Genomic DNA, 25,512 nt, shown 5'->3' with positions numbered 1-25,512 from the left:
CTCGAAGTTCATCTGCGGATTACTTCCGCGATTCCTCTAAAAATTGCTTCCAGAACTCCTGTAGGGATTTTTCGTTCTTTCTGAATTTTCCCGGGTTTCCTTCACGAATACCCTTGAGATTTATTTTGCAGAATTTCGTAATGGATTCTCCAAGGATTGTTCCAGGGATTCCTATAAAAATTGCTCCCATAATTTTTTTTCTAAATTCTCCAGGGACTCCTCCATAGATTTTCCGGGGATTCCTCTATAGCAGGTCTCTACAAAGAATTATTATTGAACTATTTCACGGGCTCTCCGGGAATTTTAACCGGATTACTTCTTGTCGGGATTCCTCCTGAAATTCTTACCCTCAGAGATTAAGCTTAGCTTAGCTTTACTTAGCTTAGACTTACTGTACATATCAATGGTTGCTCCTCTGTGATTGATGTGAACTGGTATGAATTGCACTGTGATCCAACTGAATAAGCGAATGAGGAATTCCACTTATTCTCAAAGTGCAATTTCAGCAGCTCATACATTTTTGATCAATCCTGGCGCCGACCAAGTCCTTACAGTCAGTTAAGAAGGCGAAGGAATGTTAGAGTGTGATGGTTGTTGCTACTAGAGATCATTCTGCGTCCCCACAACCAGGGATGGGGTATTTGTTAGTAGCGTAGGATGTGAGAGATTTGGGAGTAATCTTTGGTCGGTGATGCAATACATGGATAGAGTATAGATTGTGTGTAGAATACTCTGTAGGCTGAAGGAAAACCGCTTTTTCAACTCGTTTCTGTCCTAGCGATTGGTATGAAGTTTATAGAGAAGAGAAAGAGAGGAAGTAAATAGAAAGATACAAAGTAGGAGGAAAGTTATGGACCAGGGATTTAACCCAGGATTTTCTGCATACGAATCAGAAGCGGTAGCCATTAGATCACCAAGCCCGAGATGGAGATTTTTGAACAGATCATTAAAATAATTTACTAGGGTACGAGTGCCATCAGTAATCTCACGCTCCCAATTTCATCCTATCCGAGAACAAGCGATTACGGCACCGATTTATTCCGTTCTTTTGTGTTTCATGCGTGCTCACTTCTAACAAAAAATACAAAAATAAGAAACAAAACAAACAGCGCTTCATTCCTTAGTTTTTAGTAGGATGAAAATGGGAGCCACATGCTTAATTAGGGAACTAATACCCTACAATACCTGACTAACTATCCAAAAAACTGAAAAAGAATGAGTCCAAAGCACCGACCAGCCAGTGGCGCAATTTGCTCCACAACAAAAGATCAAAAAGTGCCAAATTTACCCCAAAAGCGGACAAAGAACCCAATTCTCGGTACATCGTTACATACACGCCAAAAGAGAAAAGAAAACACATTTCACCATCGCATCGCAGCATCCATTGAAAAACCCGCTTTTCCACGCCACCTCGCCACGCCGCCTTTGATATTATATTAGCAGCCTCAGCTCAGTAGGCTCACTCACTCATCAACCATCGCATCGTGCATCGTATCCGTAGCCTACTCCAGGCCAAGCCAACCCCAAGTAGAGCCAGTGCCGGGCCGGCCGATACGATATGCGATGGTTGGTTTGTGTGTGAGAGTGCTTTTTCCCAAACAACTCTCGCAGCAGCAGAAAAGCAGCAAGTGAATGATGTTTATTTCTCCTCTTTGTTTCTGTTCTCCCCGGAAGGTTATCAACACCAATCTCGGTATCTCGTCGTCTCGCAGCGCACCAGCCGCCTCGCCATCGCCTTCGCCCGCTGATTGATGTCCAGCTAGGCAGAAGAGGCCCTGTCGCCCGGTTGTATACGTATGTAAGTGTGTGTGTGCATTGGTAACCATCGCTGGAAGCTGTGAAAATTACCAAAACAATCTCCCAACGAAACACGGAAGGAAGGTCGCCGAACGAAGGGAATCCGAAAACAAGTTTTTGCACATCCCTGCATGAGATAAACGAGGTCTTATTACTGTGAGTGTGTAGGAGTGAGTGGGCACTAGATTGGCCCAGAAGGCATACAATTTCAAAATCTAAACTTTGCATCTGGTTTTGAGAGTAGACATGCCTAGCAATATTCCCTGGACATTTTAGATCATCATCTGGAAGCCTTCACACGAACAGTTAGAAGTTGGTATAAGAACATTTGAATGTAACGTCGCAAATAGTCAAAACAAGGATGAGAAATGTCATGAAAATCTCATTGTCATGAAATTTCATGACAGTTCCCATCACTGCACAATGGCACATTATCCAGACTTACGTAGAAACATTCATTCAGCGTCTCTTAATGTTTTTTTCTCTAGAAAAACGTGGTCTCCTACGCAGTTGTTTCTAATCATGAGGCTCTCTTTCATATAGGCTCTTTTTTATTAAATAAATTGATAGTGCAGTGATGGAAAATGTCACATACTTTCATGTAAAACTATAAGTTTTTAATACAATTCAGCAACAATTTTGCCAAATGTCGGGATGTTGGTCCACTGGGCTCGCGTTGCACAAATGATCATTAATTTTCAGGGAACTTAATTTGACATGTCTACTCCCAGAATCCGCTGCAAGCTTCGAAACTTCCGTATTATCATTTTTCCCTTTTTCCTCCTACCTTGGGCCACTCTAGTCTGCACGAGTTCCCTTGTATCAGTGTTAGTGTTTGAATCCTGCCCAGTCAGTGCACACCTGTGTGCATTCCGAGTGTTATTTTGAATATCTACGAAGAAGAATCCGCGAGAAGGGTTCCGTCGTCGTGACGAAGAGTAGTGCGAAGCAAAGCGAAAAAAGTAGCCCACCCGGTTTACTTTGACCGTAAACAGAGAAGAGTGTGCAGTGCAGTGCCGAAGAAGAAGAAGAGAAATAAGTGAGCTGAACCAGCAGCATCCAACATCCGACGAACGACGAACGGTTGCACATAGTAGGCTTGTTTATTGTAAGCTGGAGTGTGTCGTCAAAACAAAAGCGCGTGTGCAGTGTTGAGGAAGGGAGTGTGGTAGGTGATAAGGACGTCGGTAGTGAAGTTTTTGTCCAGTGTACATTGCAGTGTGTACACACAGATAGAGAGCGTACACACGCCGGAAGGACGTCGGAACATCGGGAGTACCATCGTCGGAGAGTCGCCGGTATTGTAAAGGGTAAGTTTACCATCATCGCACCCGATTATGAAGTTTCATTCAACCCTTTTTTAAACGGCTATCTTGCCTTGACGGAAGGAGTAGATTTGCTATGCAAAGATTTTTGAAGTGGGGTTGATGTGTCTCTGTATGGCGATAATTAATTGGCAGTTGTTTAAAATTTCAATTCCATAAGCTAAATTTAGTAATAAAAATGATTTCTGAAAACCGGGAATAAGTGGTACCGTGATCTTCCTGATCGCAACAACCGCTGAGATCAAATTGCGCCTAATATATGGGGATAAACTAGCCTTTTTTACATTGTATTAACTTATTGTGTTTGGGCCCCAGGAATTCGTTTTGCACATTCTTATATAATTTTATAATTCATGGAGCAGTCAATCTTAAAAAGCAATCTTGGTTTTCTTTAGTAAATCCGGCTAAGGATACCACGTTGTATGCCTTCTATGGATATTAGCGTGGGACACAAAAAGACATTTTACTCCTGTACACTTTTTGAGTTCCATTTTGGTCCCATATCAACTGTGCAAAGTTTCAGATCGATCAGAGAAACTATATTTTAGCGCCAGCCATTTTAAGTTTTCATACGATTTAGTATGGGGAAAATCACTTTTTCAAAGCAAAATCGCCACAGGTTGCCCCTTAATCCCTAAAAATAAATCGATGAATGATTTCTGTTGGAAATTTTACGAGGAACCAACCTTCCGAAGACCACAAAGCGATCTGAGGCATGTGAAAAAAGTTATTAACTGAAAGCCGAATGGCATGCGAACGCTGTTGAACATGTAAAAGGAATAACAATAAATAATAAAATCTCGTTATTTTATCGATCGGGTGAGGCCTAATAACTTTTTCCACGAACGTCGCAAGGATTTGCAATCTTCAGAGGTCTGATTCCTAGTGAAGTTTTCTACAGAAATCATTCGTCGACTTATTTTTAGGGATCTAAGGGTGACTCCTAGCGATTTTTCTTTGCAGGAGTAAAATTTTCCCATAGTAAATCGTATGAAAAACTAAGAATGGCGGGCGCTAAAATATAGTTTTTCCGATCGATCTGAAATTTTGCACAGTTGATATGGGACCAAAGGGGAACTCAAAAAGTATACAGGAACTTGAGTTTTTTCATTTTTTTGTATTTTCCCATATAAACCATGTACCAGGCTAATGGATATCCTAAGGACAAACGTATTGACATCCTCCGCTTCAACAGTGCATCACAACTTCAAACGCACAAATCTCAAGAAGCAAGCTTCACACAACAAAGCATTTCATTATTCTGTTCTTTCTCACTTGTAATAAGCTTAAAATAATAAGATTAGGTGCTCTGGTTCTGTTTACGAAGAGATTTGTGCGCTCAAAATCGTGAGTAGGTGCCAAAGTCGGCCATTGTGGCGGCCATTTTGGAATTCTAACAAGTCTGTCCTTAATGGATCGCTTCTGAGAAGTTCTTCTGGAAGTTATTCGAAAATTCCTCTTGAGAATTCAGTCTTAAGTCGGTTAGAAGTTAGTTTTCTAGGGAACTCGAGTGTCGTCTAGAATTCAGGAATTCGATCTAGCGATTGTGGATAGTCCTTAAGGATTCCCAGAATACAAATTTCAAAGGTATTCCATCAATCCAAGGAATGTTATCTAAAAAGAACTCTTGGAGGATTTCTCGAAGGAATTTCTGCACGATTCCTAGAAGCAACTTCTGCTTGATTCCCACGAAGAACTTTCGAAGGATTCCAGCAAAAAAAAACACTCCTGAGAGACTTTAACAAGGAACTTCTAGACGATTCCCAGAAATAACTTCTGGAGCATTTGCTGAAGGAACTTTTGGATGATTTTCAAAAGTAACTTCCGGAGGTTTCCCAAAAGCAACTCCTAGAGGATTCTTAGAAAGAACTCCTGAAGGAAACGCAGTAAGAAATTCTGGAGAATATAGAATCCAGTAACATATCTTGGAAGTTCCAGAAGGACCTCCTGCTGCACAGAACTCCCACAGGAATCCTACAAAGAACTTCTAGAAAAAAAATGGATGAGTCGTAGAAGAATTTCACGGAAAATACCAGAGAAACGCTTTGAAGAAATCTCTGAAAATCGTCTGATGAAATCCTAGAGAAATTTTCAAGGAATCCCAGAAGGAAACTCTGGGGACACTACAGAGAAAGCATTCCTGGATGAACAACAGAAAGAATTTCTGGAGGAATTTCAGAAAATCATCTCGGGAATCATCTCACCAAGGGAATTCCCTTAGAAACTTCGTAAAGTCAAGTCACGATAGATGTGCAAAGGTTTCAGGTTACATTACAAAAGGGGAACGACGGGATTTCAGAAAGTTCCGAACGATTTTCAGCGGGTTTGAGAAGCAATACAGTGGGCTTTAAGGACGTTTTCTGGGGTTTCGGAGGGTCTTTTCAGGTGCGTTATCCTCTGGAACCCACAGTAACCCTTCGAAACACCTGAAAACGCCTCTGTAACGTGTCGGAAACCCGCCGAAAATCCTCTGAAGCTTCTTGAAATACCTCCAAAATTTCCCTATAACTCCCTTGATCCGCATGTAACGCACTTAAAACCCTCCGAACACCCCAAAAGCAGCGCTGTAACACCTCGGTAACGGCTCTGTAACCCTCCGAAAATCCCACGGACCGCGTAATTACTTCAGTGTAATTCCTTCCGAGACTCTTCTAGGAATTCGTTCCACGAACCTCTAGGAATTTCATCCTTGGTTTTCTCCAGAGATTCCTTCTGAGAATCTCCCAGGAATTCTTCCCGGGGTTGCTCACGCAGTTTATTTCTGGGATTCCGCAGGGATTAATTCTAAATTTCTTTAGAGCTTCCCTCTGGAATTATTCCGAGGGAATAATAATTCCTACCCTAGTTCTTTCTAGGTTTTCTCAGGATGCTTCTTATGGTTTTCCTGATTTCCTTAGGTTTCAGGATTCCTTTAGAAGTTCTCTCTGTGATTCTTCCAGGAGTTAAAAGATTCCTAAAGGAGTTCATTCTGGGATTCCATTAAGCGTTCTTTCTGAAATGCCTCTAGCAATGCATTCCAGGATTCCTCCAGGAGTTTCGTTTCTTTTTTTCAGTTTTTATTTATGTGTGTTAAGCTAATTCTATACTATATCCAGGAGTTCCGGGAATCCTGTATGAATTATTTCCGAGGTTCCTACTGGAATTCCTTCCGCGATTTCTCCAGCAGTTCCTTCTGATATTCGCCTATAAATTTCTTCAAAGAATCGATTAGGAGTTTTGGAAGGGATTCCTTCCAGTCAATTGAGGATTCCATCTTCTGAGATTTCTCCAGTAGCTCTTTCTGGGATTCGTCCAGAAGTTGTTTTTAAGAGTCTTCCCGGATTTTTCTTCTGAAATTCCTACAGCGTTTTTTTTTTCTGAGAGTGACCAGGAGTTCCGAAGTAATCAAAAGATCCGCTTCCCATGGCAAATTGTACTTTCAAGTTCCACGAAGTTCAGATAAAGTTCCGAATGGAACTTTGTGGCTGCTTAAGAGGCTAACGATGAGCCTTGCTGGAACTTCGCAAACAAGTTTCGGCAAGGCTCATTGTTAGCCTCTTAAGCAGCTTGAAAGCTGCTTAAGATGCTACTCGGAACTTTGTTTAAACTTTCAAGTTCATAGAAATTTAGTTCAGTAAAACTGTGTTTCGAGGAAGAATTAAATGTCATTTTTTTTTGCAGAAACCAACTGTTTGAACATACTTAAACTAAAGATGAATATGAATTTATTAAATTAATGAATATAATGTTTGAGCAATAAACATATGCCGCCCGCCGGATTCGAACCTATAGCTGCTGCGTGATAGCCCTACGCTCTACCACATTACTATAATTACAGTGAAATGACTGGCGGTGAAGTCTGACTTGAATCGATTCTCTGTCGGGAGCTAGAGATTTGCACACTTATACAGTAGTGAAGTTAGCATGAATTTGTTAAGTATCTTCAGCAGCGTAGCGATAAGTCAGCAGTCTACCACAAAGTACCCTCTTATCTGAACTTTTGATTACTTGGGTTCCATCGGGAATTCCTCAATGAGTTACTTTTGTCATTCCTCTACAAGTTCCTCCTCCTTCTTCTTCTTCTTCTTCTTTATGGCTCGACGTCCCCACTGGGACTTGGCCTGCCTCGCTTCAACTTAGTGTTCTTTGAGCACTTCCACAGTTATTAATTGAAGGGCTTTCTGTGCCTGTCATTGCATGAATTTGTATATTGTGAGGCAAGTACAATAGCACAACTATGCCCAGGGAGTCGAGAGAATTTTCCCGACCGGAACGGGAATCGAACTCGCCGTCTCCGGATTGGCGATCCATAGCCTTAACCACTAGGTTAACTGGAGACCCATGTTCCTTCTGGAACTTCCCATGGAGTTTCTTCTGGATCTCCTCCTTTTGAGGACTCCTTCTTCTGAGCTTGAGGAGCTCTTTCTGGAAATCCTTCATAAGTTCCTTCTTGGACTCCACCAAGAGTTACTTTCACGAGAAGGTAGGTATCCCGGAACTCTTCGAGGAATCCCGGAACACCTGAAGGAATCTCAGAAGAATTCCAGTAGCAATCTTGGAACGAATTCCTCAGAACGAATTCATGCAGGAATCCCGGAACGAATGTCCTGGAGGAATCCTTGAAGACATTTCTGAAGAAACCCTGGAACTCCCAGAAGAATAACAAAGGGAATTGAAGAAATTTCAGAAGGAATCCCTGGAGAAATCCCTGAAGGAGTTCCTGAAACCTCATTAGGAACCGCAGAAAAAACTCCTGGAAGAATGCGAGAAATAGCTCCCTGATGAATCCTAGAAATACAAAATTAGAGGAATTTCGGAACAAACTCCTGAAGAAAACCTCGAAGCAATCTCAAGAGCTACCCCACAAGGAATTCTCAGAAATAACTCCTGAAGAAATCCTAGATGAAACCTCTTTGGGAATCTAAAAAAACCTGAAAGAACCAGAGGGAAATTCTAAAGGAATCCAAAATATATTTCTCGAAGAATTTTATGAGATTTATGAGAGCTCTCATGAAATCCTTGAAGAAATTTCTGGAGAAACAAAGAATTGAACTGTAGGAGAAATCCCAGGAAGAATGGCTGAAGTAGCACACTTCTCATCTTGATTCAGTAAAATTTCGACAACCGCCAACGCTTACCAGGGTTCCAAAACAATTTCCACAATTCCAGTGTCCAGTGTTTGTCCAGAATCGTAAACAACAAGGCCACGAAAGGTCGAAGAGTGGAGAATCAATAGGACACAATCTGTAAAGTACTAGATTTGTAGAATTGAGCTGAATTTTTGTATGGTGAGACACGGTGTGTTGTGTAGAACAACTTTATAATAAAAAAATAAGTAAGTCTGAAATTTTGCCCAGTGATACTTTGGGCCATTCCCTTCAATTTGCTGGGTCGGTTGAAAACATCCATCGAGGGGTCTAGAACAAAAAATTTTTTTGAAGGTTTTTCATGCAAAAACAGTTAAAAGCGCATATTGTAAATTATTGCATCTATTAAAAATATTCACAACTTTCTTGTCTTTATGGATAAAACCATAAAATTTTCAGGCATTTCGAAGTAGTATGCGTAGATGACTGTGTGAAAATTTCATTAAAATATGTTGAATGGTTTTCAAATAATAGCAAAACTATCAAACGCATTCTAAAATACTAAGCTTAGTAGCAAAAGTCCAACAAAATATCTATATTTTTATATAATAATACATGAAAAATTTTTAATTCTAAGGACCTTGAGTCATTATGATGGCGGTATGTACTGTGAAAACTTGTTTTTCAAATAATGAACAATCACATAGTCAAATACATGAAAGGAAAACCCACACATTGCCATTATGTAACTTTTGACTAAAGTATTAATTATTTATCTCAAGAACGCGGTTTTGCGTATACATGTTCATTTTTTCCATTTTTTTAAATGATTAAGGTCTATCAGATTGCAAGAAAGGCTCTAGGAGAGCGTGGCGCAATAATTTGGATTACAAAAAGAAAAACTGTTTGTTATTTTTTCGAAAGATATAGATATATGTTGAAAATATTCTACTAGTCAACGACGCCCTAACAATGATCAATCACTCTTCCTCATGCTTGGAGGAAACCACAGAAAATATTTTTGAGACATCATATGCAAATCGATAAGACTATTTAAATCATTGTTATCAAATTGTTTTTCCTAGGCTTTATGCTGAACAGCCTAATTTTCATGCCTAATGTAGAAACACTTTCAATAAGTACTCCGTTCTTTTACCTCTTCTTTCTGAACTTATTATCAGTTATTTGTTAATAAATGGTGGCATAAGTAATAAGCATCATATTGCTATTAAATTTAAAGACAAACCTAAGTTTAGGTCCAACAGCTATGTCAAATATCGTGGAATAATCCGAAAACTATGTGTAGTACCGTAAAGTTGCCCTTGATCGAATATTGCATAACTGAATTCTGTTTTGATTTCAGTTCTCGTTATTGTGTCCTGTCTTGGTTTGATGTGGACTCATACCCACAACTTCAATGTTATTATGAGGTATTTAACAGAGTTAACTTATTTTTATTCATTGATTAAGGTGAAATACTATTTAATTTTGAGCTTGTTAGCATTAGCATTAGCATTAAGCGAGTCGCACAAATTCGTAGGTGGTACAGTCCTAGACCGCTGTTATGAGGGTTGCCTCCTTCCCGTCCGAACCAAAGCACAAAGATTTGGGACTAATCTCTGACTCTTAGACAAGATTGACGCAATCCTCCAATGGTCGAGCACTGTCCTGGCCACGTCCTTGCGACTGCTGAGGAATGGGAAAGGATGGTTAGTTTTGGACACCTATGAAAAATGTAGACAACTCTACGATCTCTCAGGCCTAGGTGTCACGGGAATTTGGGTGTTGTTAGTGGAAGGATAAACTCCAAAGGATACGCTTGGTTAACGTTCAGGCACACCATTTTTAGACTGCTTCGAATCAGTTGTCTGCCCAATTCATCCAGGTTTCCTAGTCATCTTGTTGGCATTTGGTTGAATTACTAGATTCTGCGGTTGATAATCTGAAATATAAAATAATATGTATTAACATTGTACGTCAAATAAGCTACATATTAGTGATACGCTCGCCACAGTTACATATTTTTAAAATATTATTTATATCGTACGATACATTTACCTGAATCCTGCTGAAATAAAATGTTAATTAGCAGTACATTGAAACACAAATACTACAAAACACAAGGAAAAGAGCATCAAACTTTGATCTTAAAATATTTAAAAATACGGTAAATATCAAGATCAAAATTTGATTTGGTAGATCTTACACCGCAACGCACCATTCTAAGGTGATCTACCCACGTTACGGGGTTATTTAATTTTGAGCTTGTAAACATTAATACCAAAATAATTTAGTTTCTATACTTTTTCTTCGAAACAGAGATGTTTCCCAATCCTCGAGTGCTTTTCTTGGATTACCAAATAACATTCAAATATTTTCTTTAGGGAAGGCCGACATGCTCAGCAATCATGATAATTGTGTTTATTGTGTTTATTATAGGATTCGTAATAGAGGCATACTTGTACTTGTATACGCTAAACCACGTTCTTGAAATAAATAATTAATACTTTAGTGAAAAGCTACATAATGACAGTGTGTGTTTTCCTTTCATGTATTTGACTATGTATCTATTCATCATTTGAAAAACAAGTTTTCACAGTACCGCCATCATAATGACTCAAGGTGTTCAGAATAAAATATTTTTCATGTATTATTGTATAAAAAATATAGATATTTTGTTGATCGTTTGCTACTAAGCTTAGTATTTTAGAATACGTTTGATAGTTTTGCTATTACTTGAAAACCATTCAACATATTTCAATGAAATTTTCACACAGTCATCTACGCATACTACTTCGAAACGCCTAAAAATTGTATGGTTCTATCTTCAAAGACAAAAAAGTTGTGACTATTTGTAGGAGATGCAATATGCGCTTTTAACAGTTTTTGCATGAAAAACCTTCAAAAAAAAATTTTGTTCTAGACCCCCCGATGGATGATTTCAACCGACCCAGCAAATTGAAGGGAATGGCCCAAAGCATCACTGGGCAAAATTTCAGACTTACTTATTTTTTTGTTTTAAAGTTGCTCTATAAACACACCGTGTGAGATGGTAAATTCTCCGTTTCTGCAATGAAATGGTGCAAAAAGCGTGGATTCCTTACCTAACTTAATTAATGCTGTTCGAGCAAAACTTTGGGAAACTGTGTTTTTTGTATTTTCCATTTCTTGCCAGTTCAACAACAAAGTTACTCATAGGTTTGCTTAAACAGCATTAAATTAGGTAAGGAATCATTAATGCCCACGCTTTTTCTCCATTTCACTATTGAAATAGAATACATTTAGGCGCTGTTTGTAAGTGCAGCTGCCAACTAGAATCGCTCTCGCAGTGCCCCTAGTGGATAAAAGAGCTGTAAATTAGGTTAAGTGATTGAAGAACAATAAAAAAAAAAGTTTCTGTAAATGTACGGCTCAAGCTAAATAATAAATCATCATTTTGTAACGAAACACCACCGATCAGTATGGGCATGACAAAATAAATGGCTGGTTTGTGTAACGTGTCGAATACTCCCGGTTGTTTTGATGCATGATTCCATGACTGCGTTATAATTACTAGCTTTAGCATCATGGTTCCATGACTCAGTGTCATGATGTTTGTTGAATGCAAACAAGAACAGGCTTTTCATAATGTCTTTAACAATCATATGACTTTCTTATAGAAGAGGTTAGAAATATTTATGATATTCGTCGTGAACGTCATGATCTTATGACTTTTAGTCATGATATCATGAAACGGCATTTTTTATGACTAAAAGTCATAGATTTAAAAACGATATCTTGGTGTATTTTATGATTTCTTTCTGTTCAGTTATTATCACGTTGGGCATGAAAATATACTAACAGCGATATAATTTCGACCGAACAGTTCATAACAGTACTTCCTTTTCATTTCGTTTAAAAATAATACCCGCATAATCGCAAACTGTACATGCAACGTTTCTCATACTGTAGATAACTATTAGCAATTGTCATTTAACCATTTCTCATACTATCGGAGCTAACAGTAAGCTTACCATTCCATGTACAGATTTGCCAGTATGACAAATGGTGATCCGCCAAATAACAGTATGTGGAATAGGCGGTTAAGATAGGTTACCATAAAAAATCGCTCGTTTGCTCGAACAAATTTTTCGCAAAACCGTAAAGCTTACTGTCAATATAGGGTATCGCGCTACTTGGGCGGTGGTTTTCTTCGTCTGTTATTTTCGTCTGTTTTCCACTGTAACTCGGTCAATTTTGAACCGATTGACTTGAAATTTTGTACACGGGTAGATACTATACCTATCTCACCGCATTCCAAGAATTGTGTCAATTGGTTCAAGATTGACTGAGTTATAGTGGAAAACAGACGAATATAGAAGCCACCGCCCAAGTAGCGCGATTCCCTACTATCCAGTTTTTTAGACATTTCACTGCATATCAATCGGTTAGAGAACTGTTTTACAATATATGTGAAATAAGAACAAAAAATGTATGTGTTACTGTTGATTTATTGTCTTTCATGGTATTTTAAACGTATGATATATGGTCCTACTGTATTGAATCGGTTTAAAACTAGTATATTTTCCAAATATTCAAATGAAACAGGATGATGGCTCCGTTTCCAAATGATAATGGTAACAAGTTTCTCGTTTCCTGTGTTCACTGTGGAAGATTTTTCGACCCTTCATCATGTTGCATTGGTTAAAATTGCCGAATAACAGTTTGGTTCAATTCCGATCCGGCCGCTTCAACGCACCTTAGTTCCAGTCAACTCGCCCGCACTGCACTTGTTAACTGCAATTGTTAACCTTGTAGATACGCCAAATAGAATGCATCGAACAGCGAAAAACTGAAATGAATAAAATAAAAATCACCTAATGTCTAGTATGGGAATGGAATTATAAGTTACCATATTTTTGTTACTTCTGTATGGAGGACACCCGCGGAATCAACTTTTCAAACTCGATTTGCACTTTTTTGCTTTTTTTCTTAAATTTACTGACAAACAGCGCAGCGGCAAATCTCAGAATATTTCAATTACAAATACAAATGCGTGTAAACGTTCGGCAGATTGTTAAACATATGTACTGTATTGTGAAATTTATATGTAATAGTGTGTTCGGCTACTGTAAGTACAGACCATTTGACTTGAGGTGATCCCATAGTGCCACCATTTCTCGCGAGCTTTATTTTCACAATGTCAAACAATGTTCAAACAGTATAACATACTGTTACCAATTGGCATACGTTGTCAAAGACGTTCTCTATGGTGTGAAGCGTGTGGCTTCATATTGTAAAACAGAAAACTAAATGTTTGTCTTGAAGTAACAGTAACAGTTAGAACAAACTTACTGTTTGGACAATATGACAAACTGTATTTTGTTATGCGGGTAGTTAAAGTTGATCTATCGTAAACTGGTTAAGGTCTTAGCTACAGCTCCTCTGCCTGCGCTGCTTGATGATGCCGTGGGATGAGTCTGAAGTTTTCCGCACAAAACATCTTCCTCTGATTATAATGGATTATGGTAACCGGTCTGTACATCATTCATTCGCAATTGTGTATCGCTGTAAGCTAATGGCACGCAATGCACACATGCAAAACACATCACAAAACTGACCACGCGCCACGCGTGGCTTGACAATTTGGGCCAAGCATCCGCAAGTTTGATGTTACACTTAAATTCAAGCACGCAAGTGGTATAGTGCAAAAATTTTCTCCAAAATTTTCCTCTCTTTACGTCATTGCTGGCGGCGTGGCGCGCATTGTTGGTTGTCTCTATTCAAACTAGTAGAGAATTGAATCGAATGAAAACAATAACAAGGCGAAAAATCAATTTCCCTGCTTCAGCCTTGATTGAGTCTGAGCCGGCGGCGGACACGGAGCTAAGCAAGAGGTATGGTGAATGGTGGTTGTTACGTTTTCTGGGGGGGTTTCCTTCTCATAGGATTGGGGAAGGTTGGGGTGAAATGACGTTGTTTTTGTTCACATTTTTTTTGCGAATATTTCTTACGTGTGTAGTTCAAATCAATAGTGGACTCTTGATTTCTCCTCACTCATTTCAGAGACCTACAAGCGACATTTAAGGCATTGATGTACAAGAATCTTTTGGGAATGCAAAATACACAACCGTTTTTTTTCGTTGAAAGTGCATTTCACCCCTAATTGCTCCACATACAAGTGCCATGCAGCGTATCAGGATACCCGCAGTTTGCGTCACGTATTGTCATCGATACCGTGGATCGACCGACAAAACATTGATTGTTGGTGGCACTTTGTTCGTTATTATAGCCGGATCCGGGGGCGATACGGGTAGTATGATATTTATGACAAGTCTTGCATTGTTATGAAAACACTTACACCACCGCAACGCAGGATCGCAACCAACAGCATAGCATCTCTATTTGGGTGTTATCTTGATCTCAACACGTGTTCGGCGGGCGACACATGCGGAAACCAACCAAGCCTCCAACCGAAGGCAGGTAAAAAGATACAGCATACGGATGACGGGCGAGGCACTCAGGAAATAAAATCATTTCAATCGCAAAACCTAGGTATTGGCTCTCTGCGTGCCACGACAAGTGATGCGTGACCACCATGAGAAAACGAAATTTAAATCGACAACGCGTCGACAAGTCGATTGCCCAGTAGTCGAAGATCATTGCTTGCACTTTCCGCACACGCACGCACACACAGTCATCGAGAAAAGTTGTAGCAAACTCATCCATAAAGAAACTTGAGACCGGTCTGCAGTTTGATCAGCAAAGGTTGGAATTAACGTCATGTTTCTTGTTTTGTAATTTCAATGTTTTTGCTGGTTTCCTCTTCGCAGTGTTGCGAATAAAAACGACTAGATAGAGGAGCCCGGCCCGTCATCTGTCGAGAAGTAGCATTAAAAAAAACTGTTGCTGTATTTCGACTTATACGAGAAAAGGGTACTCCTCGTCCAAGGAAGCTATACATCGCTTATAGTCAGAGCTGACTAGGGAAAGTGTTCCAGGGGGCGTTTTAAGGGTGTTACGGGGAGTTTCAGCTAGGTTTCAGAAGAATTTGAGGGAATTTCAGGGAGTTTCAGGATATTTCAGAGAGCTTTTAGGGGCGTTTCAAGGAAAGTTTCAGCGGAGTTTTAGGGGGTTTCACATGGTTTGAGGGGTTTTCAGGATGTTTCAAGGTTGATTTTAGGAGTGTTTCAGGGATGTTTCAAAGGGTTACATGGCGGTTACGGGACGTTTCAGGGACCTTTCTGAAACAGCGTTTAGGGGGTTTCAGGGAATTCCTAGATGTTGCAAGTGGGCTTTTAGGGGTGTTTCAAAAAATTTTAGGGGGTATCAGGGGGTACTCAGGTGCAGGAATGGGAACACTCACTTGCAAAGCATTACATTCACTTGCTGTTTTCTTAGCTCAGAAGCGTGCTATCAATAAATCATGCATGGACGACTTCTGCCTTGAAATTTGCCGAATGAAGTAAGGGTCGCACAAGCATACCAGAATCGTGACAGAGCTATAAAAGCGACTCTCCACGAGGTGAGTGTAATTTACATTCACCTCGTGGAGAGTCGTCTTCACAGCTCCCTCACATCTTCAGTGTGCGTGTGCGACCCCTACTCTTTTCGGCAAACTTTTGGACAAAATCACAAGGCAAAAGTCATCCATACATCATTTCTTGATAGTATGCTTCTGAGCTGAGAAAACAGCAAGTGAGTGTAATTATTTGCAAGTGAGTGTTCCCATTCTTGCTCAGATGAGCTTTTCGAGGCATTTCAAGAGGTAACATGATGTTTCAAGGAGGTTTCAGATGGCTTCAGAGAGTGTTAAAGGTATGCTTTTTGTTACAGGACGTTTCAGGGAGGTTTCAGATGCGTTCTGTGATGTTTTGTGGGGTTCCTAAATGTTTCAGGTGAGCTTTTACAAACGTTTACCTTCTTCGTGCATTAGCTTGCGCTCACTTCGCTCACCAAGTGCACGTTCAGGGATCATAATGACCCCAATGCATGACTAGGGTTAATACATTTCAGGAAGTTTCACGGGGTTACATGACGTTTCAGGTGCGTTTTAGAGGGTATCAGGTAGTTCCAGGATGTTTCTGGTGGAGTGTTAATGACGTTTCTAGAGGTTCTTCGACGTTTCAGGGAGATTTAATCCCCCTGAAATCTCCTGGAACGGATCTGAAACCTCCCTAAAATGTAACCCTTTGAAGCGCAATGAAACGCATTGAAACCTCGCTAGCAGCCTGAAGCCCGCTAAAATCCCCTGGAACCCCCTGAAACGCCTCTAAAACGCCCTTAAACAAAACCCCCTGAAACATTTTGGAACCTCCAGAAGCCCCTGAAACCCCAGAGGCGTCTCTGGAACCTCTTGAAACTTCATGTAACTCCTTGAAACGCCCCTAAGCTCCCCTGAAACCTCTAGTCTCTTCACATCTACCGTGACTTGATATTTATACGCGGATTTTTGAAATAACGCAGTTTTCTACGTTTTTTTTAATACCACAGTTCATTTACCTGAACCACTGTGAAGCCGCACAACAGTTGCTGTGGCAGTCAGTCTCAGAGTCAAGTACAGACTTCGCACTACTATCGGACCCTACCGCATCCCTCCCGATAACGGGAACTGGGTAACGGATAAGGCCAAGCTAGCGGCGATCTGTACAACCGGTCGTTTTCCGGTCCAGGAAATAATTTCCACGTCGCACGAGGGCTTCGCAATAGCGAAGATCAACGGGGTGTACTACTGCAGTTGTTATGCCCCTCCCAGGTGGACGATAGACCAGTTCTCGTCTATGCTGGAATCGTTAACAAGCGCAATAGTGGGATTGAGTCCCGTGGTCATCGGTGGAGACTTCAACGCCTGGGCGATTGAGTGGGGTAGCCGCTTGACTAACGCGAGAGGTTGGGCCTTACTCGAAGCTATGGCAAGACTGAACGTGAATGTCGCGAACGTAGGCGACAAAAAAAAACCTACAGTAGGAATGGTGCAGAGTCCATCATTGATGTGACCTTCTGAAGCCCGGGTCTAAACCCTAGCTCGGACTGGAGGGTCGACGATGGATACACGCATAGTGACCATCTGGCGATTCGATACAGAGTGGAACACGGAGGAAGACGGCCATAGCCGAAGGTCATCGACCGTCACCGGGGATGGCTGACTTCGCGATTCGATATGCCGGCGTGGAGCGATTGTTTATGGAGGGTAACACCGACGATCTATTCAGCGATGATCTAGTCGGAACCGTAAGCCATGCATGTGACGCCGCTATGCCAAGGCGATCCCTACCCAGAAATGGACGCAAACCGATGTACTGATGGTGTCCAGAAATCGCAGAACTCCGCGCATCCTGTTTAAGAGCTAGAAGGAGGATGCAAAGGGCTCGTACCGGTGAGGATAGAATTGAACGAATCGAGGCCTACAGGGCGGCTAAACTGGCACTGAATAAAGAGATTAAGGCACGTAAGCGGGCGTGCTTCGAAAATCTCTGCCAGGCAGCTAACACGACCCCAAGGGGTGATGCCTACAGAGTAGTCATGGCCAAAACGAAGGGCGCGTCAAAACCCCCAGAACGCTCCCCAGAGATGCTGCAAAAGATCGTGGAAACGCTGTTCCCACGCCACGATACAAGACCATGGGCCCCGTTCCCTATAGCCAAACCGGCCATAGCGAGGTAGCCCCGGTGACGGACGACGAACTCATCGCAATAGCGAAGTCGCTTAAGTTGAACAAGGCTCCGGGTCCGGACGGTATCCCGACATTAGCCATCAAGACGGCCTTCGAGGCTAAACCTGACATGTTCAGAATGGCTAAGCAGATGTGCCTAGACAGAGGCGAATTTCCGAAGAGGTGGAAAAGGCAAAGATTGGTTCTACTGCCCAAACCCGGGAAGCCACCTATCTGTCTGCTGGACACCGTCGGAAAACTGTTGGAACGGATCATTCTGTCGAGGCTGATGGTCTATACCGAGAAACCCGATGACTCTGGTCTCTCGGATAACCAGTACGGCTTCCGGAAGGGTCAACCGACGGTGGACTCTATTAGGGCTGTAACCAAAACAGCCGAGATAGCGCTCCAAAAGAAGCGAACAAGAATCCGCTATTGCGCGGTCGTTACGATGAACGTTAAGAATGCGTTCAACAGCGTCAGCTTGGCCGCCATTGAGTGCGCAATACACCACCTAGGAGTCCCGGTTAGCCTATGCCGGATACTGGAGAGCTACTTCTAGGGTGCTAATCTATGACACCGAGGAAGGCGAGAGGAGCTACAACATTACCGCAGGGGTCCATCCTGGGCCCGGTACTATGGAACGCGGCGTATGATGGCGTATTGAGGCTCAAACTTCCACCGGGCGTAAAGCTGGTCGGCTTCGCCGATGATATTACCCTCGTGGTATACGGCGAGTCGATAGAGGAAGCGGAATTGCACCCTTAGCAAATTTGTACCTACTAGCTTTTATAACTATGCGCAGCACAATGAAATTAAGTATATCAACATTATATTCTTAAAGCATTATTTAATTTGTTAATTATTAATATTTGTATTTTGTTCAATATAACTCCTGGATTAATTTTTAGCTAATCTGGTAAAATTTCCTATAAGAGTTTCTCGAAGATATTGCTGCTGAAATACTTCGATTTTTTCCAGATTGGATTATTGGAGCAATCTCTAGTGGAATTCTTGAAGGAATATATGGAGAAATCTCTGGAAGAATGCTTGCAGAAATACCTAAAAGAATTTCTGTTGACATTCCTTTGGGAATCCTTGGAGAAATTCTGGAGGAATCCTCGAAAAAAGCACTGGAACAATCACTGGAGGAACCTCCAAAGATATCCCAGGAAAAATTCCCGGAGGAATGTCTGGTGCAACCCATAGAGAAATTCTTGAATAATTCTTTGGAGCAATCCATGATGGAATCACTGAAAGAAGCTATGAAAAAAATCCTGGAAAAATTCTTCGATGCATTCTTGCTGAAGTATCTGTAAAAATTTCCGAAGGAATCGTGGGAGGAATTCTTGAAGCATTTCTTGGAACAAACCCTAAAACAATCACAATCGGTACCCTGCAAGATACTCATAGAATTCAGGAAAAAGAAACTTCTGGAGAAGTCCTTTGAGGAATTTCTGAAACTATCCCTGGAGAATAAATAAGGAATTTCTGAAGGTGTCCTTTAAATAATTCGTAAAGAAATCCTAGGTATTTTGCTCCTAGCATGTTTTTTTTTAATTGAATACTAGTGAAATTCGTGTAGCAGTAGCGCATTCTATAGCAGCATAAGGTTCTACAAAGTCCTTCTTTTCCCTACCGGAAGTGGTCACGAGGAATTATTGGCAAATCCCTACAGAAATTCTCGAAAAAAAGTCCTGCAAGAATACCATCAAGAATACTGGAGAAATTCCAGCAAGAGTTTCTAAAGGAACCCCAAGAAAAACTTCTGAAAGTATCACTGAAAGCATTCTTATAAAAAATCCCTGGAAGATTACCTGGATTCCCACCACAATTTCTTGAAGGGTTTCCAATAGGAGTTCTTGGAAGAATTCCAAAAGAAATTTTCGGTGGAATCTCTTAAAAAAATCCTGGAGTGTTTCAGTGGGCTTCAAAAACGTTCCAAAGCTTTTCAAGGGATTTCAAGAGCTTTCCAAAGGTTGTTCCAGAGGGATTAGAGGAATCCTAGAGTCCTAGGGCTGTTTCAGGGCGTTCTAGGGGCTTTCATGGGCGCTCTAGAAGTGTACCAGGGAGTCTCAGTGGTTTTATTGGCGTTCCAGGAGGATTCAGGAGTTTTCTGAGGCATTCTAAAGGTCTTTCGGGGGGTTTCAGGGTGGTCCCAGGGAGTTTCGAGGGGTTTTTCCATGATATTTCAAGGGCGTTCCATGGTGTTTTTTAGGGGAATTCAAAGGGGTTTCAGGGGCGTTCCATGGATAATTCCGGAGCTTTTAGGCGATTTCAGGGGCGTTCTAGGGATTATATCCCTGAATCACCTGAAACCTTGAAACAGCTGCAACCTCTCTGAAAAGCCTTTGAAACTTCCTTCAAAACCCCTTAAATCCTCCCAGCATCATCCCTTGCAACCGTGTTTTCAAATATTTTTAGTCATTTTTGAATCTAGTCATTTTAGTCAAGCAGAGCGCTCTTGAAATGAGAAGCGATTCCTTGCCATATGAATGAATTGTCACTCAATTGAGCAGCTGGGCACAAAACACGTAAAGCCTAGAAAAAAAAATCCACCAGACTGAAACAGAAAACAAATATGCCTGCCACAATGGCCGACGTGAATCCCTACCCACGTTTTCAGGAGCACTTTTCTAAAAAATTAGTAAACAAATGCGACCAATTTGGATTAGGGTTTTTTACCCCATTCCCGGCACTGAGGAAAACAAAATTGTGCATTACCTAAATTCACAACGAAATGACCGTTTTCGTCCACTTTTTTCATCTGAATCAGATACCATATTGAGTGAACTTGTTGTTAACAGTGATTGTTGTGAAGATTTTCTGCCGGAAAGTAGATTTTGAACGAGTTTACTGCACCTAGTTCAGCGCCAATTCTCGGCACCAGTGCCGAACTTCCAGCAAAATCTAACGGGAAATCACTTCGGCACCCATCTTTGTGCTGACGAAGTGCACTCATCTGCGTGTAACATTTAGTTGCTTTGAGCACTTGTGCGGCTTCAGAGTGAACGTGTAGCTCACGGAAGTGCGTATGGAAAATATGCGGCAAGTGATATTTTGATTTGTTTTCCTGTGAGGTGCCGGGAATTGACGCGGGTGCCCAAGTAGTTCGAAACTCTATCTGTCTCTTTTTGCAAGTGTGCAAAACCAGGATAAACGAATGCAACTTAGTTCGATGCTTCGTTTGTACCTCCAAAGTTTGTATGAAGAATTGAATTGGGATGCTTCGATGTTTAGTCTTAAGCATGAATTACCGGAGCTCGATTAAAAAGAAGATACTGTTCAACATTTGGCGAATCATCCTGTATAGACTTTATTTAGAATCGTCTTAGGTAATGGATGATGTAGAATAGATTATGTAAGAACGTTGAATTTCCTAGGGTTTCCATTCTTCGCCTAAGCTCCTCTGATTAAGCAACATGTCGGCCCTGCGATGCAGCCTGAAGAGTCTCATGCTACCGGTCAAGTTTTCCAGCAGTAATTGGAAGCTTTCGTAGCTCTTCTGGAACGGTTCAGTAAATCTTTCTAATTACGCAGTTTCAAATGAAACCGTCGTAAGACTTCTACAAAAAGCAGAATTGGAAACATAGTTTATCGGCGTTATTCAATCGACAGTTTGACTTGATAAAATCAAGTCATTGCAAGTCTCCATAGTAAAGAAATTTAAATCTACCACTCTGATTGCATGTAACGCTATTATGAGCTCTCAAGTAAAACTGGTTCAAATAAGACAACCCGCACTAAACCACCGATTCCAGAAAGTTTACAACCCGCTATCTTTCGCCACCGCCGTGACATTTTGCTAAACGAAGCAGAAATAAACTTTTTTTATCCCTTCCACGATTGCAGCAGGTGCAAGCCGGCGATTAAGTGCCGCACCAGAGTCGATAGCGAAACTGGGTAAAATGTGTCAAACTACTACTGCTCTTATCTCTATAAAAATGCGCTCGCGATAGTGCTTCGCCGTCAATAGAGCAGCAGCAGCTAATCGCTGCTGCTCCGAAAGTGGAGCATGTTTGACACGTTTGACATGATTCGAGCTTTTATTGCACCATGAATGCAGCAAATCCGCCCCGTGGTAATAAAAGTTCATAAAAAAACTAAACAAACACCGAAATTGCAAAACGAGAAACTTATTTCCCTTCTTTTGGATGCAAAAAACTGGTTCACAAATTGGAATTTGCTCAGCCTTTATTACTGTTTGTTGATTGGGGAGTTTTTTTTTTTGTTTCGGGCAAACACCGAGCTGCCCCATGCCTAACCAAGACGGCTTTAATCCGCAGCCCAGAAACCAAAATATTCCGTCAAAACAATCAACTTTCCACCTATTTTGATACCGTTTTGTTTGGCTAGTTTTCGGGCACCCCAAGCCGCCGACAGTGCACTAGTGAGTGAAGATGCTCCCCAACGCAAATTCCGTCTAATGAGAGTCGGACGGAGGCTGCTCAGTCGGAGCAATAACAGAAGCCAGAAAAAAAAAATCGAGAAAACACACGAAACTGTTTCCTCGTTTTTGGTTGAGCTTCAACAGTGGTATTTTTTGTTGTTGCTGTGGTTTTATGGCTTCAGCTGGCTTTGGATTTAATTTTGGTTTGTATTGAATGGGTGCGAAAGCAAAAGCTATTTCTATGCCAGCAACAAAAACCGACCTTCCGACAAACTTACGCAGCAGCCAGTCAGACAGTATTACTTACCTACAGGTGAAATTGAGCAACTGAAACCCGTACGCGAAATGCGTGCGTCGTGTGAGAAACGACAGATAACATCCTGAACAATTCAACTAGGTTGAGGGACTTGTCTTGCTTAGCTGAATGAATGAAAATCAAGTAAAGTTTTCGAACTATTTTCTATGTGAAAATTCAGAAGAACGCAATCACATATTTTCAATACAATCAATCATGAAACATCCCCAGATAGCTGTGAATCTCAATTCAGGAGGGTCTCAGAGAGACTCAGGGAGTTCAGTGTTCAGAGTTCAGTATGGTTTCGAGAGGTTTCCGAAAATGTGTTCTTCGCATGTGCTGTATAAAGGTACAATCTTCTTGTTTTTTTCGCTTCAGTTTATTTTCTTTGTGTTTTGTCCTTTTTGAGTTTTATGTTCCTGGTCATCTGGCGAAACCCGTGACAAGCCCATGTCAACACCAGAGGCGACGTCAAAAGCCAAGATTTCTCCTGGATGTGCTACAGCGAACCCTGAAACCTTATCCTTATCATGCCTTTCCTTAAAATGATGTGTCCCGCAAACATCGAGCAGCCACGAGTTGCGTCCTCCCAGAGCTAACCTTGAATACCTAAGAAAGAATAAATTGTATATAATAATGATATGCAAAAAAATGAATCTCGGCTCCGTAAAGCGTTACACTTGATTGAGTTGTCCTTTTTTAAAAGGACTTCTTCCTTGTGTGACCCCGCTTTTGAAGCAGCTGGCTTCTAAAATGCCCCTCCTTGCGACAATCGTATCTTTCGATGCTTTCGATAATTTAACCACCGAGGTCGAAGATACGATTTCTATTCTACACTGGAACTGTCGTAGTATTGTACCGAAATTAGACGTATTTAAAATTTTACTTAGCAATTTACAATGCGATGTTTTTGCGTTATCCGAAACATGACTGACACCCGATGTAACTTTACCTTTTTACGATTTCAACATCATTCGTCTTGATCGGGCCGACTCGTACCTATGGAGGGGTGCTTTTAGGGATCAAAAAGCAGCACTCCGCGAGCAGAAGAAAATATCAAAAGCATAATAAAATATGTTAGAACCAGTATTTTTTTTTTTGTTATTAGCATAACATATTATGTTATAAAATTGTCTGTCATAAGCGGCAAAATAACAAATATAACAAATAAATGTTCCTGGAAGACTAACTCAATAACATGTTTTGTTAGACCAATCACAATTTAATAGCAGGTAATTTGTGAACTTGTTACTGTGGTGCTATTGCTGATCATATATTTGTACATTCTACAGAGTCGATTTTCATCCGATGACAGGCATCGAAGCCGTCGCATGTGGGGTGACTATCCGAGGTAAAACCCTCAGTATTGCCTCCATATATCTTCCACCGAGAACTGCGATATCTAGCAGGGATCTCGCCTACATCTGCTCGGTTGTTTAAGCCACGGCTGCTCAAGGGAGACTTCAACTCCCATGGTACAAGCTGGGAGGAACTGTACGATGACAGCTGTTCAACTTTGATATATGAGAGGGTTAGAAGCAAAGGGGTGTAAGTGACAAAGACCCACTTTCGAGTAAATCCCCCCCTAAAAGTCTACGTAGTTTATGGACGGACCCTCATCGTAAAAACAAACCTCAAAAAGTTCCTGAAAGCTTGAAATCTGAAGAATTTTTTTTGATATTCTCAGCTCAAAATCGACAAAATGGTCACTTACACCCCTTTGCATCTGGGCCCCTCATATGATCTCTGCGACAACTTCAACATGACCATTTTGAACACCGGAGAAGTACGCGAGTGGCACCTCCAGCTAAAGATGGCAGTCCTAGAGACAGCCGATCAGACCTCTCAATCTGTTCGAGCTCACTATCGCTGGAGTGTACACGGAAGGTTATCCAGGATCCCCATGGTAGTGGTCACCTTCCGATCGTAGTTTCTATTTCCAATGGTTCACGTCAACCTCCATCTATCGACATTTCCTACGACCTCACGAAACACATTGACTGGGGGAAGTACGCGGAAGCAATTATCGACGATGAGCAATCGGTAGAAGTCCTTCCACCGCGGGAAGAGTATCATTTTCTATCAGAGCTGATCAACAGTAGCGCGCTTCAGGCACAACGTCGGCCAGTGCCAGGTCCTTCGATTCGCAGTAAACCCCCCAATCCGTGGTGGGATAGCGAGTGTAGAGAAATCTATCGCGAGAAATCCGCTGCGTTCAAAGAGTTTCGGAAACGTGATTCGGTCGAAAACTTTAAGCGGTACACTGCCCTTGAAGGCAAGTTTAAGAACTTGGTCAAGGCAAAGAAAAGCGATTACTGGCGTCGGTTCGTCGAGGGTTTGCGAGACATCAATGAGAACTCTTTGGAACGTCGGGAGAAGAATTGTCGCGTTGTCGATTAAAGAGGATCGGGAAAGCTCTCCTCGGTGGATTCTGAAGTTCGCAAAAAAAGTTTGTTTAGATTCCGTACCCGTGATAGAATAACTCGGGATGTTTCCGATGATAGGGACGACATGGATAGGCCGTTTTCGATGGTTGAATTTTCACTTGCTCTTCTTTCATGTAACAATTCCGCTCCAGGAATGGATCGAATTAAGTTCAACTTGCTTACAAAATCTCCCCGACGTCGCTTAGAGGCGCTTGTTGAACTTGTTCAATCAGTTCCTGGATAACAACATCGTTCCGAATGATTGGAACCAAGTGAAAGTGATAGCTATTCAAAAACCTGGGAAACCCGCGTCAGATCATAACTCGTACCGTCCAATCGCGATGTTGTCTTGCCTACGGAAGTTGTTGGAGAAGATGATTCTCTTTCGACTGGACAAATGGGTTGAATCGAATGGCATGTTGTCCGATACACAATTTGGTTTCCGCAGAGGCAAAGGGACGAGCGACTGTCTTGCGTTGCTTACTTCAGCAATTCAGCTTGCCTTTGCTCAAAAACAGCAAATGGACTCAGTGTTTTTGGATATTAAGGGGGCTTTTGATTCAGTTTGTGTCGATGTTCTTT

At 41.4% G+C, this 25,512-nt stretch overlaps 1 protein-coding gene across 10 annotated transcripts in view; it reads left to right on the top strand.

Moving 5' to 3' along the window:
* LOC115254121 (uncharacterized) overlaps positions 1-25,512 on the top strand; it is a 217,108-nt gene that overhangs the window by 23,725 nt on the left and 167,871 nt on the right. For 3 of the 10 annotated variants that reach the window (XR_009996166.1, XM_062845262.1, XM_062845265.1), the window contains 2 exons: positions 1,675-1,953; positions 2,600-3,107. The gene's annotated coding sequence lies outside the window, so the exon portion shown is untranslated. The remainder of the gene's footprint in view (positions 1-1,674; positions 1,954-2,599; positions 3,108-25,512) is intronic. The other 7 variants (XM_062845266.1, XM_062845271.1, XM_062845263.1 and 4 more) reach the window with 5 other exon arrangements.

Source organism: Aedes albopictus, chromosome 1 (genome assembly GCF_035046485.1).
Source record: "Aedes albopictus strain Foshan chromosome 1, AalbF5, whole genome shotgun sequence".
NCBI lineage: Eukaryota > Metazoa > Arthropoda > Insecta > Diptera > Culicidae > Aedes > Aedes albopictus.
Note: the sequence above shows the minus strand (reverse complement) of the source record. Positions and strands in the feature narration are given on the sequence as shown.